The 18,975-nt window shown below is 41.3% G+C and overlaps 1 protein-coding gene across 1 annotated transcript in view; it reads right to left on the bottom strand.

Annotated features, from left to right (window-relative positions):
- Positions 1–18,708, bottom strand: part of jupb (junction plakoglobin b) — a 150,443-nt gene extending 131,735 nt beyond the window's left edge. The window contains exon 1 of the mRNA XM_028599042.1: positions 18,409–18,708. The gene's annotated coding sequence lies outside the window, so the exon portion shown is untranslated. The remainder of the gene's footprint in view (positions 1–18,408) is intronic.
- Between the last annotated feature and the right edge of the window lie 267 nt (positions 18,709–18,975).

The following is an 18,975-nucleotide window of genomic DNA, read 5'->3' as shown; positions in this document are numbered from 1 at the left end:
AATTTTCACCGCTAAATTAGTGATGGTTTGCTTGATGTATTGTGCCAAGGAACCCAAATCAACAGGGGGGTTCCCAGTGGTGCCACCAAAAACATCACTTCTGATTTCCTGTCATTAAATCTTAAAAAAGTTAACAGCCATCCAGGCCTTTATGTCAGCAAGACACTTTAGTAGTGTTCCGACAATGTCATTCTTTTTAACAGGCACATAGATCTGGCTATCGTCTGCATGACAGTGGAAGGACATGCCATGCTTCCTAAATATGGAGCCAAGGGGGAGCAAATAAAGAGAGAAAAGCAGAGGGACTAAAACTGAGCCCTGTCACTACCCATAAGTGAGAGGAGCAGAGGAGGACACAGAGTCACCACAGCTGACACAGAAAGTTCAATCTTCCAAGTAGGACCTGAACCATTTGAGTGCTATGCACTTTGATGCCCACCCACTGCTCCAAACAAGAGATCATGATTTCATGGTCCACTGTGTGAAAAGCAGCAGTTAAATCAAGGAGCACAAGAACAACACAATCACCTGAGTCTGTAGCTAAAAAGATTCTGTGCTGTGCAGGGTTTTAAAAGTGGATTAGAAAACTTCCAGAATATAATGCTCTTCCAGAAAGGCCATTATTTGGTTGCAACTATTTTTTTCAAGGATTTTTGCAAAAAAAGGTAGTTTGGAGATAGGCCTGAAATTAGCGAGATCTGCAGGATTCAGCGCAGGGGTCCCAACAAAGATTGAACACAAGTGAGATGCCTCACTTTGTAGCTAAAATGAAGAGCTCAACACACTGGGTGAAAAAGTCAACTCTGACCACAAGAGGCCAGCGTGGGGGAGAAGGCTTCATAGGGGTCGATCATATGGTGCTGAGGTCTGCTTCACCAAACAAAAAGGCACTGGACAAATGACTCTTTCTGGAAGAACAGACCAACGGCCAGCAGGCTGACTGAGAGAAGGAGGGGAGGAGGGAGAACTGGCTTCTGCTCTGACTCATCTGACAAAGGTGAAATTAATATATTATATGCAGTAGACTCATTACATTCAAAGCGAGATATTTCAAGCCTTTATTTGTTATAATTTTGATGATTATGGCTTACAGCTTATGAAAACCCCAAATTCAAAATCTCAGAAAATTAGAATATTACATGAAATTAAGTCTAAAAAATTATTTTAAATACAGAAATACGGCCCTCTGAAAAGTATAATCATGCATATGTATTCAGTACTTGGTTTGGGCCCCTTTTGCATGAATTACTGCCTCAATGCACAATTTCGGCTTATTGATTACAAAAACAATGTAATCAAGAGGAACAATTGTTCTGCACAGTACGTTTTCAAGTAAACTCTTGGTTTGTCTTCTGTTCAGAATGAAAAATGTAAAAGCATTTAAATGTGAAGAGTTTAAGATAATTTTCAAAGTTCAAGATGTTTTCACTGATTTGTTGAAATGGTTGTTTGAGTTTAATAATTGCAATATCAGTCCAAATGTCAATAAGTGCATGCGTTAAGCAATCCTAAATTCAGTATTGACCAAAATATGCATGGTATAATTCTATAATGTGACAAAAGGTTGCATTACTTCATGCTATTATTATTGGATATCATATTATATTGCTGTGTGTCATGTTACTTTTAAAGCCAAAAAGGTAGTATTAAGACACACACACACACACGTACTGACTGAAGGAGATTTACTACCCTCACTCTTTGGTATGCAAACTAGAGATGTATCGGCTCTGATACTGCCTAAAACGCTGGTATCGGGAAGTACTGGAGTTTATGCACCGATCCGATACCACGTAATAAAGCCCTAAAGAAAATCTACATTAAAGTAGTTTATTTGTTCTTTTTCCCGTTATAACTGACTGTCAAACTGGAGAATAAAAGAAAGTTCTGGGGCATTCATTGTTTGTGTTTGTTCATGTTTCACAAAGAGTTTAACCTGAGCCAGACCGACAACAAAGATAGAAATCATATCACATCCATACAGGGATAGTATTATACAGCTGTTAAAACATAATGAAATATATGACACTCTGGTATCGGATCGGTACTCCGTATCGGCCGATACGCAAGTTCAGGTATTGGAATCGTATCGGGAAGCAAAAAAGTGGTATCGGGCCATCTCTAATGCAAACAGCAGAAGAGAGACTTTTTGTGGGGAACATTGTAGAAGAAAAGTGATTGCACCCTTTAAAATGATTGGCTCATATAATACATTCTGTCTTCTCTATCCCAAATAGCTACATTCACACACGTCATAAGAAAAGAAAGAGGAATGTGTCTGATTTGGTTGATTTGTTTGATTTAACTTGTTGAAGTTGTGGTTGATTAATCATATAGTTAGTTATGTTTTATTTCTGTGTCATGACAAACATTTTGGCCCATCCCACATGGGATTACAAGACACCACAAATTTACTTATTTAACAAACATCTTCCTGTCGCATATACAAATCATTCGGAAAAATACATGAATACAAATATATACATATACACACATATGTATATACACGTACACACATACCACACACAAACAACAAATTCTTATCTACAATTCATCTCGATAAAGAGCTTTTTTCCTCTTCTCCCAAGCTTTATCTAGATAATTGGCTAATTTATGTTTCATATGTGAACAGCCATGTCAGTCTTTGAGCATCATCCATATTTACCAAATCAATCTCTGCTTTTATCCTACAAAACAAAAAAAACTAAAAAAAAATCATGCTGTTCACAATAAAAAGGACAATAGAAAACAAAATGGAAGTCATTTTCTATATTTCAAACAACACATAGGACAGATCCGTTTTTCCTCTTCTACATTAACATATCGTCCTGCTTCAATAATCAAAGGCAAAACACCAGATCTCACTTGAGCACATAAAGATCTTTGCCTTTTTGACAAATGATATACAACATAATTCTCAGTGCCATATTCTGGTTTCATCATTACAAAAATACGCAATTTTGGCTTAGCCCATATATTGTCAGCCCACTGCTTTTTGTCTTTAGCAAACACAGATTCTTTAAACAAACCAATATTCAGCTTTTCATTATTAAGAAACAACTCCCCAAAACCATAATTACAAAACAATTTGCATATGTCGTTAAACCAAAGACCAAGAATGTGTTTATCCCAGAGAAATATTTTCCTTGTCAACCTATTTGCGACCATATCTAATAGACGATTCCATAACTGGGCCATACATATCTTCCAGCGAGCCTCACATGATTCCCATCCCATGTCTCCCACTATCGCCATATAAATCCAGTTAAATTGGTTTACTAAGGCCTTTATAACTTAAGTTTAAAGTTATTGTTAATCTTGCCATATATGTGTAACACAACACTGGAAAGGAAACACCAGCGCATCTAGTGGCACGTCTGCAACTTGTAAACCCTTTTGGGGTAAGCAGAGACAAAAGGAAAAGACAGCGTGGATGATGACGAGGTGGTGTGATTGATCGGGATAGGAGTGATTTTTTTGAATGAAATGACGTATGTTGCTGACTATAAATTGTCAGCAAGGAGGGAATTGGAAATTTTATTCAAAATGACAGTTTAATCAAACACTGGTTTACGTTTTCTATAACTGTATGCTTTTTACATTTTGTGATTTTATACTTTTCACATTCTTGATATATTTTTTTATTTTTCGACTTTTATACTCATATATGGTTGATTTTACATTGATTTTCACACCAATAAATGGTGTGAAAGGAGGGATTTGTGAAGAAAATAAAAAAGTTAACATGCTAAGTGCCTAGCTTCAACAAAAAAAGGATACACCAAAGCCATAATTAAAAGACAATCATTTATAATGTCTTGCCATATGTATAATAATCAAATAATCAATCAGTTATAATGATTCTCTTTAAATATAATCGCATGTATACGTTCTTGACTTCAGTTAGAGAGGCAGAAATCTGTGTAGATGTTGGGAGAGAGAGAGGTCAAGGGGGTCAAACAGCCCACTCAGGGACAAAGGAATGTAGTCGTTTCCTGGGGGAAAGGTATAGCTTGTCAGGCCGACATCTTCTAACTGGTGAGGGGTTGCAAGGTACGGGTTGCAAGGTAACCATGGTGACATAAGAAACTTGGACTGGCGATTGCACTGGAGGAGTGGACATGCTTATGCGCCAACAAAGGGCCAATGGATCCTGGCCCCAACCAACAAATGGGAGAAGGCACAACCCGGAGTAGAATAGAATATCAGCTGTCTGTACTAGGATGTCTGGGCCATTCTTCTTCAAAACACTTTAATGGAATGAGATCTCCATGATAATTAGAAGCGTGGTAACCATCTAGGTCACTTAGTCCTCACACAAACACAAACACAAACACACACACACACACACACACACACACACACACACACACACACACACACACACACACACACATTTTATGAGCTGCAGAAAAACAATGCCTCTATTCCAGTCAATATCGTTGTCCTTAATAGCCCACACCTGCACAAAACACAAATGGCTGCATTTCTATAGTACTTTTATCCAAAGCGTTTACAATTTGCCTCTCATTTATCCATTCACACACAATGGCAGCAGGCTACCATGCAAGGTGCTGGTCTGACCACCTGGAGCAATTTGGGACTTATAGACAGGAGGAGCTGGGGATCGAACTAACCCTGGTATTGGTGGACATCCCGCTCTACTTCAGAGTCTTTGGTAGTGCTTTTATCGAATCCATACTGTAGAATATACATACACATACTTAAATTAGTCAGCCAGGCAGTGTTTATATGTCATTAAAAAGTGTTTTGCCATGAGAAAAACTACCAAAACACACACACACACACACACACACACACACAAATACATACACCGTATAAGACATAAAACTGCACACACACACACACACACACACACACACACACACACACACACACACACACACACAGCTTATGTGTTATCAGGTCTGAGGCAGCCTGTGAGTCAGTGTGTGTCCTAGCAGGATTGCCAGTGCTGCCCACAGTATCTGGCTTTGTGGTATTTTGTTATCTTGCCAAGCTAGAAATTGGCATAAACCTCACCTGAAATTCATTCTAATGTTTCACTTTGTGTACAGGTTCATTTTTCACTCCTTCAGCTGGTACTCAGTCATCCCCAATGCAAACTCACACATTACGAGCAGCTAATGTATCTCACATAGACCAATGTCTTGTTAAGCTTACAGGGATCTAAACAACACCTTGTTCTGAAAAAAAACTTAATGATGAGACCTTGTAAATCCTGAGGCAGCTGTTCATTTTGTGTGAGGGTTAACAGTTTTTCCCTATAATATACGTTATTGGTTTGAGGTTGAGTAAGGGTCTCTGCATAGTTCTTGTGCCGGTTGTTGCACTCTCGCACATTAACACAACAAAAATGCAATTATTCAATTGCTGCCAGCCACACAGATGCTGCTCATGCATCGTGAAATCAGAAACATTACAGTCCACTGTTGCACTGACTGGATGCAGCTCCTGTTGATTATTGGCTCCTAATCTGAGTAACAAACATTCCGCTGGTGGTCACTGCAAAGAAACTAGCTCTCAGATATATTTAGTGGAATAAAAAGTACAATATATCTCTATGAAATGTAGTAAAGTTAATAAGAAGAAGACTTACTTTATTAATCCCGCATGGAGAAATTTTTACACTCTGTTGTTACAGGTACATACTGTACAACATATACATGCCCAGAACCTATAATGCAGAGATGTCAGAGTGAGGGGGCTGCTCATGACAGATGCCCCGAGAAGTTGGTGGTCCAGTGCCTTGCCCAAAGGCCTCTTGGAAGTGTCCAGGAGGTGAACTGGCACATCTCCATGTACCAGTCCACACTCCAAACATTGGTCCGTACGGAGAGTTGAACCACCTTCCAATTTCCACGCCAAGTCCCCTACGGACTGAGCTACTGTCCCCACCAAAAGTAAAACAATAATATGGATAGGGCTGTTCCTAACGATTATTTTTGTCATTGATTAATCTAACGCTATTCTTTTTTTTGGATTAGTCGATTAATCTAACGATTAATTTGCATATTAATCTGAAGATTTTTGAACTGAACTTTGGTGAATCAGTATTTTTTAATTCGTCAGTATCTGGTGTTAGGGTTAGGAACTCACAAATGATTGATGGGGTTTTTATAATGGCTGTATATACAGTCATGTTAAAAAATTAGGACACCCTATGAAAATGTGTTTTTTAACATATTTGGACATATGGATATTTAATATAAATTTTAACAATACTGAGAGATTCAAGTAATATAACTAAACAAGTAAAACTGAAGAAAATACTTTTTAAAACTTTCTGTAAAATGTAATAAATTAAACATGCAATTTCTGGTGAGGAATAAATTAGGACACCCCCACATTTTATCCCACTTAAAATGGCTGAAATCACATCAGGTGCACATGAACATTGTTACTCAGTATTTTGAAGGAGGCTTGCCCTACTTAAACCTCAGACATTCAGTTTGGTGTGCTCCCGACAGTTGACGTGAGAGTGAACACCATGGTGAGATCGAAAGACCTGTCTGAGGCCTTCAGAAAGAAGATTGTTGCAGTTTATGAGTCTGGTAAGGGATTTAAAAAAATCTCAAAAGAGTTTGAAATCAGCCGTTCCACTGTTTGGAAAATAGTGTACAAGTGGAGGACATTCAAAATAACTGCCAACATGCCCAGGTCTGGCTGTCCAAGCAAGTTCACCCCGAGAGCAGACCGCAAGATGCTAAAAGAAGTCTCCAAAACCCCTAAAATGTCATCACGGGACCTACAGTAGGCTCTGGCGACTGTTGATGTGAAAGTGCATGCCTCCAAAATCAGAAAGAGACTTCTGAAATGTTCTCCTTCACAGACCTCGGCCCACTGTGAGCTAGACGGAGCTCCGTCACGGCCAGCAGCCCGCTCAATACCCGCTCAAAGTCACCGTTTCTGGGTTCCTGGACTACCAAACGCCGCTGCCCTGACAGAGCTCCAGGACCTGCAGCTCCCCTTTTCCTGCTCAATGGCCGGTGTGTGTGAGTCATAGCATGGTCTGCGAGCTTGTTACGCCCGCATTCTCTTAACAAAGGTTCCAGTTAATCTTAGAATGGATATGTGTGTTGAGTTATTTAAACAAACAATCGGGGAAATAAACACCTCTTGTCCGCGAGTCTCATTGATAGAGCCCGCAGCTGGATGGAGCTCTATCAATGAGAGCTAGCTAGCCTCCTCCTAGACCTCTAAAATTCACAAAAATGCATTAAATTGAAATCGGACACAACTGTTAGCTTTATAAGACCTTGGGGTAGCTGTAATATAAGTGCCGTGACGAAATTCAAACCGTAAATGTAATATACTTATGCCGGCAGCCGCGGAGGCCCGACCCCCGGTAGTCCAGTAACCCAGAAACGGTGACTTTCCCCTGGGGATGGAGCCAAGCAGGCTCCCGCTTTCTCATCAGACTGTCTCGAGCTTCTGAAGTCAAACATGTCTTACCAAATTTGCAATTAGCCATCAATTTTCGTAAAACGACCCATATGGCTTTATACAGTTGATTTCTTGCATAAAAAAAGTCTCAGACAAACAATGTATAATGTTGCAGTGTCTGAAATATGAAACCTGCTGTCTCATCTCCAATGTATGTGTGAGTGGTTCTTCAACCAATCAGCGCACAGCTCATCTAAATATTCATGAGCATACCATATTTGGAAGAAAAGCGGTCGTTCCAAATAGAGACATTCCACAGGAATGCATAAGGGCCAAAAGAATAGCAAATGGGACATTTTCAGCCCAACCAATTGTAACGGTCGCAGTGATTGCCGCCGCCTTGTAGGGGTAACACAGTACTTAGTCTGGGGAGGACTGAGCGAGACGGGATCTAGGTCCCCCACACCCAATACCTATGGCCTCAGTGTCCAAATAAATGAGCAGGTTGTCCACGGTTTAGCAGCCTGGACTAGCATCAGCTTCTTAGGAAGAGTAAAGCGGGCTTCAGATCATAGGGTGGCCCTCTGAAGTGTATGCAGTGTATATAGGAAATGCAGAGTGAACCTGCCCCTGCTTTACGTAAACCTAGCTAAACAGGCGAGGCGCCCCTACCCCCAGGTAAGTAATACATATGAATATATGGTGATGAAACATGAAATAAAATACCTTGCATGCCCTTAAAAATAAACACCTTTGTTTACTGTATGGGTTCACGGTTAACAATCATTAATGAACACAACCCTTTTCCATGTAAAGATAACATACCTTATACGAAACAAGCATGCTATTGCGTTCCGTGACTATGTTCAGACTACTTAAGACCACAAAGTTAACCTTTTACACAGGCCATAACGCTCCTCAAAAATATGATTACCTCATGACAGGCATATCGAGATTCAAGATTCAAGATTAACTTTATTGTCCCACAACGTGGGAAATTTGTCTTGGGCACTCAACCCATGCTGCAGCCATTGTAAAAACAAATAAACACAGACAGCATGTACAAACAACAAATTCTGTACAGTACTATACCACAGACCATACTATGGTCCTGATTGTGTATAAAAACCCAACACGGTGTCATGCAATACACTGGTTAAAACATTACTCAAATAAATAAAATTTTAAAAAAAGAGATCACCAATAAAACAATTACATATCTTCATAGTCATTCAGGCCTGTTCTGCCTTTTAATTGCGGCTATTTAGAAGCTTAATAGACACTGGGATAAATGAGTTTTTGAAAGTCTGCAGCAAGGAACTCTAAACCTCCTACTGGATGGCAGCAGCTTATATTCTGCAGGCAGAACGTGAGACGTGTCGCTAACAATTCTATTTGCTTGTCGCAAAGAAGCCTGTTCATAGATACTTTGCATGGATAAGTGCTCTTTAACACCAATGATCTTCCATGCAGTATGAATCAATCGTAACAGTTTAGTTTTCAACTGCACAGGGAGGTTGCCAAACCAAGCTGTAATATCGTACCTGACCAGGCTCTCCAGGACTGCTTGCTAAAATATCAACATCATTTTTGTATCTACGCCATGAATTCGCAAACGACGTAAGAAATGCAACCGCTGCTGCGATCTGCAGCAGAGACTGTCGACATGTGTGCTCCAGGTTAGTGACTTGTCAATATAAACCCCAAGATATTTGTATAACATGAAACCATTGTCATTGTTAAATTCAACAGTGGTTAAACACAAAAAAAAAACCTTTCCTTTCCAGTTTGGGTGTTGGCAGTATGAATGAGCTGACAGTTTCTGTCTTTTTTTCTCAGTCTTAAGCAATATGAGGGCGTGTGTATATGTTGTGTATATGCACCAGTGTAAGTACCAGCGCCGCTGTACAGTTCAGTTCAGTTCACTAGGCGCTGGTGTGGTGTATGTGTGAGTGCACAAGCACAGCGTCAGTTAGTAGAGTTCACAGTTCGGCTCGGACGGCGCACAGTATCTAGTGTTGTGTTTGTAGCAAAGTGTGGTGCAGATATTACCCACGAACAGCAGAGATCGCACTTGAAGGATGTCTGATGACTGGCAGGGTAAACTTCCTAAGGAACTAGTCGCACCAGCGGAGGAAAATCCGCCGTTTTCCCTTTGCATGCAGGATGGCCCACAGCTACAAACTTGAAATCGCGTCTTCCCGCGCAGTTCACACACGGAGCGGGGGAGGGGTGGCGGTAACGTTCTAGCCCGGCACTCCTCGATCTCCACAAAGTTCAAACTGGAGGTGTGTCTCAAATTGTGCACTTCTGTACTTTTACTAGCTATTCGAGTACACTCAAATGTCACTCGTCGAAGTGTGGTCAATGCAGTGCACTAAAAGTACCCGGATGATGCACTCATAACGGTCAAAACGTTGAGTGTGTATCAATGGACACTTTCCACACTCAACGGTCGCCATCTTGGCTACGTAGCGGACGGGGCAGAGCTAACAAAAGGTGAAAAACCTTCGATAATGGCGGCCAAATATGCGACAGCGAGACCCAAATGTAAGTTGAACATTAGTCTTTTTGCTATACTTGTATAACATATAAGCCACCTGTTTATGTATAGTTGGTTAATTTTGCAGTCGGTGATGATTTTTGTACCGCGAATTATAACGTTTATTTGTACCGTAATTTGACATGCTATCAAGCTAGCTTTAGCTAACCTTAGCTACCTAACAGCGGTGACGTTACCGGTAATTCTATACTCTTTGGTTTAACCACTGGCAAATACGTTATAACCTAGCTAACGTTACATGTGTTGTGGTATACGGTTGTTTGTTTTTGAACTATTGTCCTCACTGTAGACGATTTTAGCGTTAGATGTGTGATCTTGTAAATATACATTAAGCTGCAAGCGTTTGTAGTAATGTTACAGTACGTTAAATTTATGCTTTGATATATTGTATTAACAGTGCTGTTTCTGTCCTGATCTGACTTATATAATCGTTAGGGACATGGACGTGGCAACCGTCAATGCAGCCAACTTGAGCCAAGTCCTCCTCTGCTGGAAGGCAAACGACCCGGGGGAGGAGAGAGAGAGGTTTTCCCTGCTGGTCTTGTGGACAGCACGGTGCACAGTGGCCCGGGGCATAGCAAAGGCTCTGGTTAAACCACGATAAGATGTACCGCTGGCTAGCCAAAAGAGGAAGACAAGGGCCTCGATGACGGGTTCCCAGCCATGTTCACAAGCTGTGCCGAGGATGTACCATTAAAGGATCCCCCTGGAGAGTCTGAAGCCCACCCTCATATAACTTTCCCCATCAAAGTACAGGGCCAGCAATGAATAGAACAATAGGATTTATTTAAATGTCTACTGGGTTGCCTCTGCTTTCACTCTTGTATTGTCACTGTAATTAATAGCTATTGCAATAAACACCCTTTATATAAACATAATATGACTATTTTCTATGTTAACGTTATATGTCAGTTGGACACCATTTTAATTGCTCCAATTTTGCTAAAATAACAAAAAATGGCCATTTTTGTTTATTTTTTTTACAATGAATTAAGAGCAAAAGTATGGATATCATCATACCGGTATGAGGGCAAAAACAAGCAACAATAAAAACAATCACATTCATTTTGATGAACAAAGCATAAATGTATTTTTCACGAGTGACAACAGTTGGTGGGAATGCTCTGCCCTGGGTACAATTCACAATTTCACAGAAGAAGAAGGAGGAGGACTGAGATGTTTTGATCGTCACTTCCGGTAAGTACATAAGGCAGTGCGCAATTTCAGACAACACTCCCCCGTCATATTTTACACACTATGCAAGTAAGTACGTAGTGTACGAAGTGCACTTCAGTTAGTGCACTAAGGGAAGTGCGCGGTTTGAGACACACTATAGCTCTTAATAAACAAAACTCTTGTAAAGCTAACTTTAGTACTTCTAGCTACCTGAACGATATGAACGCCAGCACTAGACTCACACTTGAGTGCTCTTTCAGCCGTCTTCCTCCGTGTAGCTAGTCTGTCTGTGCACCGCTCTGCAGCTCCGTTAGAAGCTAAAGCTAACACTCACTTTTGTTCACTGAAGCTTGGTTTCGTCGCTCACACTGTCGAAGTAAACGTGAGACCAAAACGTAACCGCTTTACGGACTTTAGGACACGTTATGTGACCACTCTGTGACTTTTTAAGTACGACTTTTTAAGTACAACTTTAGGCACCGCAGTGTAGCTCCACACCGCTACCGTTCTGTCCTAGCCGCTCGTCCGTCTCACACTCTGACTCTGCTCGTGCAACACCCCTCCTGCGCGTTCACCTGAGCTCAACCCTTAAAGGGCCAGCAACTATTTGTACCTGCTACACAATGTTACATATCCAAACACTCCGCAAGTGCAGCTTGGAGGTAACGGTATCCAATGAGTAAAATCTTATTTTGATTATCTTCTCCTTAAGGTTAGTTAAATTAGCCCTCACCCTATAAAACACCCACAATAATAAGACAACCACAAGTTGGGCCAATATACACTTTTCCTTTGCATTTATGTGTGATAAGTGATTTTCTTGTCTTTTTTCTCTCTGTGATTACGACAATTTTGGAGAAAATGGGCAGGGAAAGGTGACTTCTCTGCAAGCCAAGAAAAAAAACTGCTGCTGCTACCTGGCCGTGGTTTGTCCTCATGGATAAGGTGTTGGGACAGAGGCCTTCAATTAACCCCCCTTCCCTAATTGCCTCCATCCCTGAGGACACACCAGGGCCAGGTACAGAAGTGGGTGACCAGGAGGAGGAGGAGGAAGAGCAAGAAAGCCAGCCAGGGTCCGGAAAGAAAAAGAGAGAGAAAGAGTATGAGCTGATTGGCCTGATAAAAAAGGACATGAGATTGCAGAAGGAGGCAGAGGACAGAAGAGAAAGGGAGAGCAGTGGAGAGGATGGACTTACTGTGCTGTTGTTAGAAAAATTAATTGACTAATAAATTAATAAATACTTTGAATTGAAAAGGGTTGTTACATTGTTGTTTATTCAATTATCTATTTACAGCATAGACAAGTTTAATCTATTCTATATAAAAATATTAGAGCAGTTTAATAAATAATAATACAGTATAAAAAATTGAATCGATGTAAAAGGAAAGTATTGTTGTTTATTTCTATATACATATACAAAAGGGTAAAAAAAAAAATTAAATAAAATAAAATATTTTTTTATAAAAGTCATCCTTTAGGGAGTAATGAGGGAAAGTGGGTGTTGGAGGCATGGGTCTGCTAGGAGAAGTGCCCTGGAGGAGGGTAGAGTGACCACCAGTAGAATGGGCTTTAGTGGAACACTCTGGAGTCATGGACTGACCCAGGCCATCCCAGGTATGTGTCGATGAAGCGGCCCTGACTGTCACAAAATGCCTGCAGAATGATGGATGGGAAAAGTTTCCTGTTCCTGTAGCACTGACCACCAGGGCCCCCTAGTGGCTTGATGCAGACATGGCAGCCGCTGATTGCCCCAGCTGCTTACCTGAAGGCACTTACCCGCACTGCAAACCCGTGAGACACCACCTCCAGGTCTTCTGGGGTCTTTGGGAGGTGGATGACCTGGTGGAAAATGGCCACCACCTCCTCAGTAACTCTGTGGACAATGCAGTGGACAGTGGATCGAGGCATCCCAAACACTCTGGAGACCACCATATGAAGTCCAATTTTCCAGCCAGAACAAAAACACCAGGGTCTCGATAGTGGCACCATATCCCTGTCTCCGTTCCTGGTTGAGAAGGCCCAGCAGAATTGCCAGGGCCTCCCTGCTCAGTCGAAAATCAGGCCTGGTGTTCTGGTCATTAAGAAAACCAGGGACACTTGGGTTGACTCTCACATATCGGGTTCTATGCTGTTTTAGGGGAAGGAGAAAAAAAAAAGGAAAATGGTAAATAAACAATAGCTAGATATTAAGTGAGAGCTTTTTTTAAACACTATGTTTATTGAGTTTTAATTTCTTTCCAAACAGAGACAGAGGACAATCAGTACAACATGGAAAATGTTAACAGCATTAAGTGACAGCTTAACATTAGATATATGATGCTTAAAGGCTTATTGTTAACTATCTATCTAGGATAATGACAAACCATTTTTTCAATATTAGATATAGGCTATTATATATATATATTTTTAAATAAAATTATTTCATAAATGTTAAATGACATTAGCGATATAAAGTAGTAAAAACTGTTGACCCTAACTTAACCGTTAGCTAACATTACAGTAACGTTAACATTACTGTTGGATTAAACGACTTTAACCAATTTTAATTTACTTCTCCATGGTCCTCTCTTCATTTGGAGATACATCACACTTGTGGCTCCAATTCAGCGCTGTTTGACCCCGGTTGTCAACTGCAGCTGTTGCTAGGTGACTGGAGCAGCGCTTCATGACGCAGGGGTAAAGGTTTCCGAGACCAGCCGGTTCAGCCTTCATGGCATTTGAGAGATGCGGTCAAGGTAGACCTTGAAGGCTGCAATGTCCGAAAGTTGCAACTCCTGAATTGGGACATACCTTATGTATGTAAATTAAGCTAACACATGTAACATCGGGCAAATCGTTAGCGGAGTGTCAGGATCCCACAGTCTTCCCATTCTTCCTGCTGATTCCTCACATCTGTATCCACTTTTGGCTTAATAAAAGCTCAGTTTTCCAGGTCTGCAGCTTCTAAACACTTAAGTTATGGGTTCTGTTGGCAGTGAATATAACTAAGTAAAGAACACATCTGCGTTGGCTAAAATGTTTCAAATTGAGAGAAGGTGTGATTAGTGTTGGGTAATGTCTACCGAATTGGCATATGGCGATGTCCACAGTGAAACATCACGATGTATGTTGACATCTCCTCTCTGCTGCACTGCTTGGATGGTGCTGATGAATGCATTTGCGCCACCGCAAACCCGCGCCCCAGTGTTGGCGTGGATGGGTATCACAATGTCTGACGTGACATCACTATGGCTGTCTGCCATTGTCGATGGACAAATCCATCATCCATAGGACCAACCACAGGTGTCATAGAGGAAACGAATAATTTTACTCTTGATTTAATAGCCTATTTTTTTCAAACTCTCTTTCTTTTCTCTCACTCTCTTGCTGCCCAGTCATAGTAATTCTTTAATGAATAAAAAAGTACAGTAGCTGTATTGTAAACTAGGCTGGAATACAGGACAACGTTTGAACATCAGGGTTTTTTTTTACAGCTTCAATACAAAAGCCACAATTTGTGACAAATGACAAAGCACCTTCATGTAGCATCAAAATAAACTGTTATATCAGTGACTAAAAGAGGGAACCAGACACAGGCGCCAGCTCTGTAGCTACTGCAGGGCTTTGATCACCACAATATTTTCCAATGCACCACAAATTACAAACACTGGCCTAAAAACAACAATATAATAGATCAGACAATGTTATAGCCCGATATGCATGAAATCTGAAATCTGACTGTCCGTCATAAATACAAAACAATTACACGATGCCGAGTTGCATGTCAGGTCCTGTTGGAGACGGCTATTCCAAAAGAGCATAGAGTTAAATATCAAAACACACATTAATACTGTAAATAGGAGTTTACAGTTTACTGACGTGTTGACCCGCAACCTCGTATAATTTTACATACAGTTGAGTTGGCTTTTATGTATGGATACATGAAGATTAGTTCTAACTGAAAGGGCCGAATAGGCACCGACACCCCTTAAAGGGTAACTACCGTTTTTTTCAACCCTATTTTCCTATTTCTATTTTCTACGCATCTGATGTCAGCCTTCTCCGCACAGCATGTGCTCTCCGTGCAGCGCGCAGTAACACGTGTCGAAAATAAACAACACGAGGCATCAGTGAGTTTTTATTTCGCCTCTAGAGGCCGCTATTGTAATGCATGATGCCAGCAGACCCTTCTCAGCTCTCGTGTACTGTGTAATGAACATTGACATATAATGGACCAATAGACCCCGTTGCTCTGGACGGAGACCAGTGAAGGCTATTAGAAGCACTTTTGCGGTGATCTCTTGCTTTACTGCGCAGCCTCCAACTGACAGAGACAACGTAAATGTGACGTGAGCAACGTGTCTGAAAGTTGTAAGTCTTCTGGTAGCTGTGACAAGAGAAATCTCAATCATTTCCAACTTACAGAGACGGAGAGCGTAGGTATATGTAAGGAGATAACATAAGCACAGGCTAATTATTGCTAACTAACATGCTAGTTAACATTAGTAATTAAACCTAAACAGCTAATGTAAGTCCAAACTGCCTAAGAGCTTCTCCTGTACTATACGGTAATTCCTCTACTGTGCGACCGTAAGGCACTTGGTTATGACACAATCGTTAGCCTATTTTTACAAAAACGTCTGCTACGGAGCCATAACGTGAGATACAAGGTAATGGAGCCTTTTATACATTGTCGTGTTTCTTTAGAAATAAACAACGGACAAATAGAGTATTTAAACGCTTCAGATGTAAAGTTATTCACAGTGAAGTGACGTAAAAAAAAAAATGGCGGTCAGTGGAATGCTAACAAGAGGTGATACCTTTGTAGCAACAAAATGGCGCCATCGGAGGTTTGAGTTCTGAAGCGAAGCTTACCCCCTTGGTTAGAACGAATGCATTGTGCAAAGAGAGTGTTTGCTATGGAGACGATACACAGTGTTGAGTTCCGTTGATCTGATTGGTTGTAGGTCTATCCAATGAATGCAAAGGCATTTTTTTTTCCTGGTTCGGTTGGAACACGCCCCATAATCAAAGCCCAATGGAGCGGTTTCAGACTCACTTTCTGACTAGAATCTGAGTAGGACCACGTCAGGTTAGGTCTAAGCCGTTCTACAGAGAAGAATGGCGTCACTGTTTTGAGATTTGGCATACATTTGGGCCTTTTTTGAAGTACATGTTTATTTTTGCACTGGATGACTCCAAATGTGTAGGAGAACTGTTTTAGACAACACACATGCTTGCGTAGCATTGCTGTGGGTGTAATATCAATAAATATGACATTATTATTTTGATTATTGGCAAAAGCCTCTGGACTTTTTTTGAAAAAAATTATGTATTTTGTCAACTTATCCAGTATCAATTCTAAATACTATTGGTCGATTAATCGGTTATCGGCAAATACGGCCCAACCTAGCGATCGGTAAAATCCACTATCGGTCGACCTCTACTTAATACTCGACCAATGTCAAAGATTGTTGTTCCTATCAGTCACTTACACACAAAAACATAGGAAAATAGGGTCTAGGTTAAAAAAAACAGTAGTTACCCTTCAAGTTGTGTTGCCTCATTTGGGATTGATAAATAATACATATAAATAGACTAGATTAATATGTAGCGTGATTAGAAGTGGCCCTAAAATAATATCACAATATTTTGATGATCATTTTGAACTTTGTTAATATTATACAAGTACATACAAGTGCAACAAAACAAGTGTTGTATGTCAGCATAAACATTAACAGTTTGCCTTCAAATATTCAACTATTAAAAAAAAAAAAAAAGGGGCGGTTAACAGCCGAGTTAACAGTCTGAGACTTTCGGACAAACAAGTGACGATTGCTGAGACTGTTTCTGAATTATTTAACAGCAATAAAAATAGATATAAATGCATTAACACATTAATAGACTCTGTTACAGGCAAGGTGGTCAAGCTTCCCATTAGTCACTGTTGGTCATTCATAGACACGTATGTTAAAATGCACATACAGACACACACAGTCACATATTGAGCAAGATTAGTGCACCCACCAAGGGGTAACCTCCCGTGCCAAAAACAAACAAGTTAATTATCAACCGGGAGCAACTTGCTTGCAGTAGCCGAACGAGCAGCATCACCAAAGGGCTAGCATCAGAGTAGCTTATCCTAGCCTAACGTCTCAGCCAAACTACTATTGCTAGCTTGGGAGCTATGTGGACTAGTTTCAGCAACTGGGCTAAATTCGAGTCCGCCCGGTTTGTCTTAACTCCACGCTCAATCTCCTGACGTCAGCACTGCCAGTGCCAAGATGGCGACGGTGGGAGCCGCCCACTTTGTGCTTCATTTAAGCTCTTCAGAAACCAATGGGTGATGGACACACCCTCAATAGTTTTAGCAGTCTATGCGGCCCACTCAATCACATGCACCGATGCTCTCTCGCACACACTCACTCACACACACACACACACACAGTGTTAGCTCTCTGGCTGGTACACCCGCTTGTCACAGCCAAAAAATGTGGAGTCAACAACAGAAACACAAAGACAGTGTGAAAATGTGTTTTATTAAATCAGTAAAGCTCACTGAACTGAACTCTGCTCTCTCTCTCTGTGTGTGTGTGTGTGTGTGTGTGTGTGTGTGTGTGTGTGTGTGTGTGTGTGTGTGTGTGTGTGTGTGTGTGTGTGTGTGTGTTAGAGGGAGAGAGGGAGAAATGTCTTGCAGGGGCAGAATGCACAGACATGAGGCAACATTGAAAGCCACACTGGAAGGACTCACAAACTGCACAGTGTGTTTCCAAACGCGCGCGCACGCGCACACACACACACACACACACACACACACACACACACACACACACACACACACACACACACACACACAAAGCAGAACCGCCATAGCCCTGAGCACTGCAAGATCTAATTTTCCATATTTACAGTATATGTTTAAGACAGACAGCATTGCTCCGATGCAGCACGCTTCTCCAGCACACAAAAAAATCCCTTCAAAGATTATTGGTAAAATCCACATTAATTCAGCTCACTGGTCACAGAACTGTGTGTTTATGTTGGATTTTAAAAGCTGGAGCCCTCACCCTGAAGAGAGGCATCAGACTGATTGAAGTTTCAGGAGGACAGAGGGGATGCAGTTCACAGACTGTGTTTCAAATGATCACTGTGATGCTGTATGATGACCATCAACTGGAGGTCACTCCTCACTCTCCTCTTTTATTTACCATCACATATCTGGTGACCGAGCTTGTTATCTGGTTACCATGCGTAAAAAAACAGCTCTGCTGGTTTTGGTTACCTTGTTAATTGGACAGTAGGCTGAAGCGGCTCCCTGTCGCAGCAGTCACGGCTTCAAATTGTCCGTCGTTCCTCTCCTTTAATCCACAGTCCGTATAGTTCAGATCCGCTAATGGTTTTTTTTTCGCCTATGTGCCCTCGCTGTGTCTATATGTCTCCCGTTTAACACGGTGTGCAGCACGCAGCCAGCCGGGCAGAGGGACGGGAGCGAACCGGCAGCGGCTCGGCTGCTACAGCGTCACAGGAGAGGAGAGTATGGAAAGCCAAAAGGGTCAAAATATGTCACAAATCTCACGGCGTTTTGAACGCCGTTCTTGGCGCCACCTGGCGTTTAATAAACGACACCACACGTCTAATAAACACCACCAAGCATGTGATGTCAGATGCTTATTAGACACCTGGTGGTGTTTTGATGATCAACTCCGCCCTGTGCCTTTCACAGCCAATAGATTTGAACTCTAATCACCCAATCAGTAAAGAAGAAGGTCAGGCCACACTACTCATGCACGGATCTCCTTTGCTGTTTGTTTGAGTAGCCTAAAGAAAATGCACACCTTTGTCATATTTG

The sequence above is a fragment of the Perca flavescens genome, chromosome 15 (genome assembly GCF_004354835.1).
Source record: "Perca flavescens isolate YP-PL-M2 chromosome 15, PFLA_1.0, whole genome shotgun sequence".
NCBI lineage: Eukaryota > Metazoa > Chordata > Actinopteri > Perciformes > Percidae > Perca > Perca flavescens.
The sequence above is the reverse complement of the archived record's forward strand: the minus strand, read 5'-3'. Positions and strand labels throughout refer to the sequence as shown.